This window comes from Centruroides sculpturatus, unplaced genomic scaffold (genome assembly GCF_000671375.1).
Source record: "Centruroides sculpturatus isolate CEXI.00-Female unplaced genomic scaffold, Cexi_2.0 scaffold986, whole genome shotgun sequence".
Classification (NCBI taxonomy): Eukaryota; Metazoa; Arthropoda; class Arachnida; order Scorpiones; family Buthidae; genus Centruroides; species Centruroides sculpturatus.
Genome location: NW_019385126.1, coordinates 103,686 through 112,737, shown reverse-complemented (window position 1 = coordinate 112,737; position 9,052 = coordinate 103,686).

The window sequence follows — 9,052 nt, the reverse complement described above, 5'->3', positions numbered from 1 at the left end:
TATTAAAAAAATTCATAAAATTAAAATATTTAAGTAATAAATATAAAACATTTATACATTTAAATCTTTTTAAAATTTCACTTAAAATTAATAAGACTTTATACAAAATTTAAAAGAAAAACATAGGAAAAAAAATTAAACCTCCATTTAAAAATACATTAATAAACATTATAAAGAATTCACAATGTTTTATTTGTTATAGCCCAGAAGAATTAATTATATAAGATATCAAAATTTATATATATATAAAAAAAAAAAAATTCTTGATATTACTAGAAAATTTGATTGAGATAGCAACATTTCTCATATTTTATTAAGGCAAAAATGAAAGAATGATATATATTATTCAAGAAATGGATAAAATGAATGTTTAAAATTTATTATTTATTTAAATGTATCAAATATTTTTAAAAGATTTCGTTTTGTTTGATTAAATGTATTAATTATTAAGTAAGTAGTAGCGAATTATATTTATTGCTACGTTTTTAATAAAATTATAAAATCTAAAAAATATTATAAAATAAAATTAAAATTAACATAAAATGTTTTCTAGTTTTTCTTCTTCGTTAATTAACCATGAATAATTGTAATAATTCTGAAGAAAAACTGTTAATATTGTTTACATTTTTACTAATATTTAAATTAAATTATTATTATTATGTTTTCTTATTTCACAACGAAAAAATTTCATAAAAAATAAATTATTAGTCATAAAAACTTTAATTTTTTTTTGTATCGAGATTTAGAATACGTCCATCGCGTCAGTACGGAAAACCATATTAGCGTTTGGTATGTCCATCTGTCTGCACAAACTACTTGGCACTGGATAAGTGAATTTTGATGAAATTTAGCAATAAAGGAACTGACAGGAATCCATCGACGTATTTTAAAACTCGTTCAAACAGGACGATTCCAAAAGAATTCGTGAAAGTTTTTAAAAAAATATAAACTGAATTTCTCTTTAGATTTTAAAAATAAATAAGATATTTATATTTTTATTTAAATAATTTATTAATAATTTTATCGATCCTTCAAAAATTTTCAATGTAAAGTGTTTTTCCTGCAACATACTCAAAATATTTTAATATATTTTTCTTCTCAAATAAACATATCCGAATGTAAATAAGACCTACATCTATGGTCAAAGACATCTTTCTATTTAATTTGATCAAAATTCAGCAAAGAAATTTTTTTAATATATAATTCTTGAACAAAAATTACTTTTAATAAAGCAAATTCCAAGATTTTTGTTGACACTCAAATAAAATTTGAGCTGGATTGCTTTTCCTTTATAAATGCTATCGTACTTCCAGAAGGACATTCTAAATCCTGCTTCACTTGCATCAAAGAGGAAGCTGAAGAGCACCGATAATAAAACTCTAATAATCCTGGAGTATATTAAGTATTTTATTATATAAACCGTCGAAGATATTCACAATTTTCTCATTTAAAATATCTTTGATAAAAAGAAGAAAAAAAAATCTTACATGAAAAATTATCATTACAGCAATTCATTTCTTGGAGAATTCTTAAATATTCAATGATACGAAAGAGAAACCGCAAAAGAAAAAAAAAGAAGAGCTTGAAGTATCGAAATAAAGTAAAAAATATATATTTATAATTGAAAATTTATGCTGTTTTTTATTAAAAAAGAAAAAAAATATATAATGAAAATTTGATTTGTAAATCGATAAAATAAGAATTTAGAAGGCTTATGAGAGGTTTCTTTGTAACTTGCACCTCATTTATCTTTTTTTTTTCTTTTCTGAGGGGGAAACATACCAATTAAAATGTAGAAAAAAAGAATAATGAAGGAAAAACAGGACCACTTAATTCTCTTGAAGTATTACCAGATCAAAGAAAACGTTACAGTTCAATTCCACAATATACAAATTCAACTTGATCATAATTCTAAAAGAAAGAAAAAAAAAGAAAGAAAAAACTGATTAAATAATTTTTATTAACATAAAAATAAACAATTAATAAAACTCTCCAACTATTAAAGAAGTTGGAAAAACATAATTTTTTTCTTTTCTTTCCTTAATGGTGAATGTTAATTAATCTTCATAATTGTTCTTTATTCATAAATATCACTTAATTATTTAAAGGTAAACAAATTTCTGTAATTAATAAAGATGCTAATATTTTAATGGATATTTAGTAAGATAAACAATTTGTATGTGTACAGTACGTATGTGTGTCCGTGCGGTGGATAAAACAATTGAACTGTGAAACGAAGACGTGTAATTTCTCAACCACCAGATGTCACGGCAACTGAAAGAAGAAGAAGAAGAAGAAAAAAAAAAAAAGAAATTCGACACCAGATGTTACCATTTCTTGAAACCAAAACTGCACAAACAAAAGTTGGTAGTTTGTAGACAGGACCAAATCAGTTTGAGTTCTACTTTATTATATACAAGGTCGAAAGCTGTTTAAATCTGCCAATCAATTTTTCTCGATATGATTCCTCTTTCTACCCAACATTGATTGTTTGCTTGGACGATATCTTTTTCTATAAATCGCGCAGCTGTGACCGACTTAGACGGAATTAATTTCGTTGAAGATCTTTTATATTAACCAGACATTTCTATCGATATTAATTAAAGAATTAGTATATAAATTTGGAAGATATTTTTCGTAAATTTACTATGGAATCATTTGGAAATATAACCGGTAATTACTTCCAGGAGCCGAATGATACTGATTGATTGTTTTGGATAGAAGAGGAGGATTTGTTTTGCTGTTGAGAAACGTGAAGTAAATTTAATAAGTGAAAATTAATGGTTTTTTTTGCAAAATGCTTTATTTTAGCGATAAAACGTTTTGCTGTGGTAGTAAATGATTGCAATTTATTATCTTTTCTCTGATTGGTTAATCTAGACAACACGTGACAACCCGCTCAATACCGGGCCATAGAGGGACTTTTATCAGCTCTTCTTGCTTGAAGCATCTTGTTGAACTTATCAACGATCGTCGTCATGGCAACTGTGTCAAATAACTCGCGAAAAGAGTTCCCCAGGGATATGTTGGAAGAGAATTATTGTTGTTACAGAGTATTTTTTTACTTCTTATAACGGCCTTGTTTCTAGTTGGCCACGGGCTAAAATCTTACAACTCGAAACGTTTGGTTAACGTTATTGTGGAGGAATTTTATCACTTCCTCTCAAAATTTCTACTTCACTGCCTCATTTTCGCTTTTACTTTCGTTAGAAATGTAGTTTTTTTATACTTTTTTTTTCTTGGTTACACTATCATCGAACATTGATATGGCTAGCAATGACAGCTTCAACCACTTTAGCTTTTATAACCAAATGGGAAGCTTGCTCTAATCATCTTATATCGTGAATTATTTTAAAACTTCATGCAATATTTCTTCTTCAATTTTTAACAGAAAAACATCATAAAAAATCAAAATAATTAATTATTTTTTTTTTCTATTACCAAATTGTAATAAGATTTGGATCCATTAACTTAATCCTTAAATAAAAATTTAGTTAATTAATATTTATTATTATTCTTTATTTAAAGAGTATCGAATCTCGATCGCACACTTAAACATATTTTGAAAATTGTCATAAATAAATTTAATAAATAACATTTTTTTATTATTTTATCTTGATTGATTTCGTATTTTAAAATTTAAATTTGTTTATAAACATAAATATTTTAACAGAAAAAAAAATATATTTTATTTCTTTTCTAAAAAGGGGGAATGAAAGAATGAAAAATTCATTCGAAATATAAATAAAAAAGAAATTTACATTTCGTAAATGCTTATTGAACAATAGATAATAAATAATAGAAATTACAATAAAGTTTAAATAAAAAAAATATATATANTGAAATTTTAAAATCATTTTGTGCTTTTCGTCAGGTTTACTTTTATGAAAACTGATAGGACAAAGACGAAAAATTGCACTAACTTTCCTATTAACAAGGTGTCGTTGTCGTTGCTTTCAGACTGTAGCCCGTAAAACCAACCACATAAAACTGCTAGATACCGAACTCGGCCGTCATCTTTGAAGCGAATTGAACCGCGCCCATCATATCCCGATCAGGCACTCCTCGATTTACATCAAAATTCCAGGAATCAATCGTGTTCGTAAGCGAAGGAGCGCCTGTATATATTTCTTTTATTTTGTATTCCCGAGTTTGGCGAAATGTTCAGTCGATGTGAATAATAATTTAACGATTGGTATTTACTATTAAAGATTTATTTAATAATTTTCAGAGCATTTTGACTATTTCATTTATTATATTGTATATAAATTTCTTGGTAATTATATTGTAAAATGGTTTAAGTATTTGGACATATATCAAAAGTGTCACAACCATATGGAGGAGGTCAGGAAGGGCAAAAATATCATTGAGTAAAGGATAGTAACCAGCTTCGTCTATCTCTGTCACGATGGTATCTAGTCTCCAGGCAGAAACTATTAGCACCCATTGCCTTAAGCACAATGACAAAGCTCAATTCACTAACTTACAAAAGTTTCATAGCTGCAAGGATTATTGGTATTGAGAGATTATAAGTTAGATCCTGCAAAGATATATTATGTATTAATCATTGTAAGATTACTATTTTGAAATTTTTAAGTCGTGTAATAACAAAATACGAATTTGTAAAATTAGTTTTAGATTTTTTTTTTCCTCCTCCCTTCCTTTTTAACGGAAAATTTTTTGTGTTTTATATTATTTAGATTTCGGATGTAACTACTGTATTGTAAATAACTCTTCGAAAGTATGTTTTAATCATTTAAAATCTTCTTAAGTGTATAGGTACAGTTTTAGTATCGTCAAAGTGAATTCAATATTACAATCTTTCGAAGGTAATTCAATATTTAGATTGTCTTCTATTACTTTTGCATTAATTTCAAGCAATAAAAGTACTAACAAAACTGAAAGAATAGTTAAATTTACGAAAGTTTGCTTGTTTAGATTAAGTTACGATAAGTTTTAAATATTTAAATTACTTTAAGAAAGAATTATTAATATCATTTCAATTTTTAATAAAGCTATACAGTGAATGAAGTATACGTACAGTACATTTATGCTGTTGAGAAACGTGAAGTAAATTTAATAAGTGAAAATTAATGGTTTTTTTTGCAAAATGCTTTATTTTAGCGATAAAACGTTTTGCTGTGGTAGTAAATGATTGCAATTTATTATCTTTTCTCTGATTGGTTAATCTAGACAACACGTGACAACCCGCTCAATACCGGGCCATAGAGGGACTTTTATCAGCTCTTCTTGCTTGAAGCATCTTGTTGAACTTATCAACGATCGTCGTCATGGCAACTGTGTCAAATAACTCGCGAAAAGAGTTCCCCAGGGATATGTTGGAAGAGAATTATTGTTGTTACAGAGTATTTTTTTACTTCTTATAACGGCCTTGTTTCTAGTTGGCCACGGGCTAAAATCTTACAACTCGAAACGTTTGGTTAACGTTATTGTGGAGGAATTTTATCACTTCCTCTCAAAATTTCTACTTCACTGCCTCATTTTCGCTTTTACTTTCGTTAGAAATGTAGTTTTTTTATACTTTTTTTTTCTTGGTTACACTATCATCGAACATTGATATGGCTAGCAATGACAGCTTCAACCACTTTAGCTTTTATAACCAAATGGGAAGCTTGCTCTAATCATCTTATATCGTGAATTATTTTAAAACTTCATGCAATATTTCTTCTTCAATTTTTAACAGAAAAACATCATAAAAAATCAAAATAATTAATTATTTTTTTTTTCTATTACCAAATTGTAATAAGATTTGGATCCATTAACTTAATCCTTAAATAAAAATTTAGTTAATTAATATTTATTATTATTCTTTATTTAAAGAGTATCGAATCTCGATCGCACACTTAAACATATTTTGAAAATTGTCATAAATAAATTTAATAAATAACATTTTTTTATTATTTTATCTTGATTGATTTCGTATTTTAAAATTTAAATTTGTTTATAAACATAAATATTTTAACAGAAAAAAAAATATATTTTATTTCTTTTCTAAAAAGGGGGAATGAAAGAATGAAAAATTCATTCGAAATATAAATAAAAAAGAAATTTACATTTCGTAAATGCTTATTGAACAATAGATAATAAATAATAGAAATTACAATAAAGTTTAAATAAAAAAAATATATATATTTTTTTATGTTAAATTATAATTATAATAAAAGTAATTTATCAAGAATATAATTAAGTTTGTTTANAAAAAGAAAAAAAAAACAAAAACATTTAAAAAAAGTTTCTTTTAAATTAAAAAAATAATAAGAAGAAGAAGAATAAAAATTTTTTAAAATTTAATTTAAATTAAAAATTAAAATTAGTAATTTTTAATATTAAATTTTTCTTTATTTTAATTTTAATTTTATTTTATTTTAATTAAAATCGTTTATTTCATTAAAAGTTTATCGATTTACTTTAAAAATATAACATTAAAAATAAAACCTGTCAAAAATGTGCTCTTTTTATAGAAATACATGGAATTACGTGTAATTTTAAATTATATTTTTATTTTATTTTATAAATTTTATATTAAACGTCAGAATTTATAAAGGATATTTAAGAAAAAAAAAAATATATATATATATATATATAATTAAATAGAAGAAAACAGAGAAAAACAACGTATTAATAAAATGCGAACCACTGATCTATAAATAATATAAATTTTCGAAACTTTACCAAAACACAATCTACTGATTAAATAACAAAATCGAAAAAGTGACAAAGGTAGGACTTGTGTTCCCCAAGAGTGGTTTATATTGGGAAACACAGAAGACATTGGGGAACGATTTAGCAAGTAGTCCTTTTATCTCGTCCCGAGAGTTTCACCGAATGTCAGATAAAGTGTGTCTGGAAGTGACAAAGTTGGTCAGCCACCATGACAGCAGACAGAGGGATTTACTTCATAGGCAATTCTGATGTTCGACTATAAGCATAAGTAGATTACGAAACAAAAATAAAAATAAAATAAAATAAGAATATATATATTCGTATATCCCTTTTAGATATATCCCCCTTAATTTAATAATCATAGATGCATAGATGCGCATCTAAACACGATGCTTCTTTTTTTTATTGATTCTTTTGACTGCAAGCTCTTCTCTCTCTCTCTCTTCAGATATCTACAGAAGATAAGAATAGAATTTCGAAACGTTAGAGAATTCTACTTTCCCATCTGCTGCAGTACACCCAATTTAAAAAGCAATCTGACACCTTACAAGAAAGTCAATTTGCATTCGCTGAAGAAATCGTTGGGCCTATAGGAATCTAATTTATCTATGAAGTTAATACATTGCTTATAGAATATTCTACCATAAAAATCTTCAAAATATAATTATAATATTGCATTCTTTTTTTGAAAAAAAAAATATATATATACGATATTTGTAATTTATATAAGCTACGAATAAATTATTAATTTCTTTTTCTTATATGTATATATGTATCTATTTTTCCCCAGATAAAAACTTGATTTTTTTAAAAATAAATTTAGAAATTATGATTTATTTAAATGTCACTTTTGCTCATTTATTATTAAGGAAACGAGGGAAAAAATCGTAGTGTTTTTTTTTTTTTTGTAATTTAAAAGAAATGATTCCCAGCGCATAACATTCTCTTAAGATAAACTTCTGATGAGAATTATTTGACTTTCAAATTTTATTCTCATTAGATAAAATATATTTTTATTATTATTATATATATATTTTTTTCTTGTGACGTGCTTCTTGATATTAATGGAAACAGCAAGAAGTCTGCTGAATCAACTGTTTTCTACAAGATTTATTTCCTTAGAAAGGAAGAAGAAAAAAAAAAGTGTACAGCNATTATCGATTTATAAAACTAAATAAAAAATTTATTTTTTTTTGTTGTTTTTATGTATAATAAATGGAATTATAATATCTTTTATTAGTAAACATACATTTTAATTTATTTATTTAGATGTATAAATGATAAATAAGAATAAAACTTAGATTTATAAATAACGAATATAAAAGACAAGCCAGTGTTTTAAAAAAATTAATTATTAAAGCCTCAAAAAAAATAATAAAAAAATACATGAAATTTTAATGGAACTTAATTAATTTTTATTGAGTTTATAAAATATTTTTTTATGTACGTTTTTAATAAATTTTATTTCTTTTTTTTTATACATTTCATCTCTAGAAAAAAATAGAAAGTTGTGTACCAATTTAACACGTACCTGTCCTTTTCATTAAAGAACTACACACTCAACAACATTCTTTTCCATTCTTTTTATATATTTTTTTTAAGTCGAACGTATTTCTAGAATTTTTCAAGAAAAAAATAATAATAATATTTTTTATTTGTGGCTAAATCGATTTACGTGATCATTAAAAATAAATTTTCATGAAATTTGAGAAAAATTGTAATAAAAAAAAAAAACCTTACCAAAAATGGCACCGATGAATTATTTATAATTTCGAATTTATACATTAAATTATGTAAAAAAAAAAAAAGATTTTTTTTTCTTGCATTTAAAATGTATGAAAACGTAAATTGCAATTAATTTATTTTCTTCGGTAATCAAAGATATTATACAAATATGTAAATTTAAGAATAATTGAAGATGTCAGCTTTACCAGTTTCATTTATTCGTATTGAAAAAACAAAACAAAAAAAATCATTGATGAAAGTAAAAAGAGGGATGAAAAAAATGCGTTAAAAATAGAAAAATTCTGTGCTATGTTAGTCAAATTTAAACATTTTTTTCCTTAAAAATAAATAACTTAAGAGATAGAATTTGAGTACACTTCATGGTTAAACTTATTTAAAAAATGCTCATTAAAAATGAAAATTATTATTTACTACACCTTTCAAGATACAACTTTAATAAAGAATTACGTTAAGAAAAATCAAATATTTATTATCTTTCTTATATAAATTATATTAAGAAAGTGTATAAATATAATTTAATTATTTGAAAAAATATTTTTTTTAAATTAAAATGTTTATTTAGTTAATATTGTCCTTTTTATTATTCTGGTATTTATTTAAGTTAAATACACTTCCTATAATA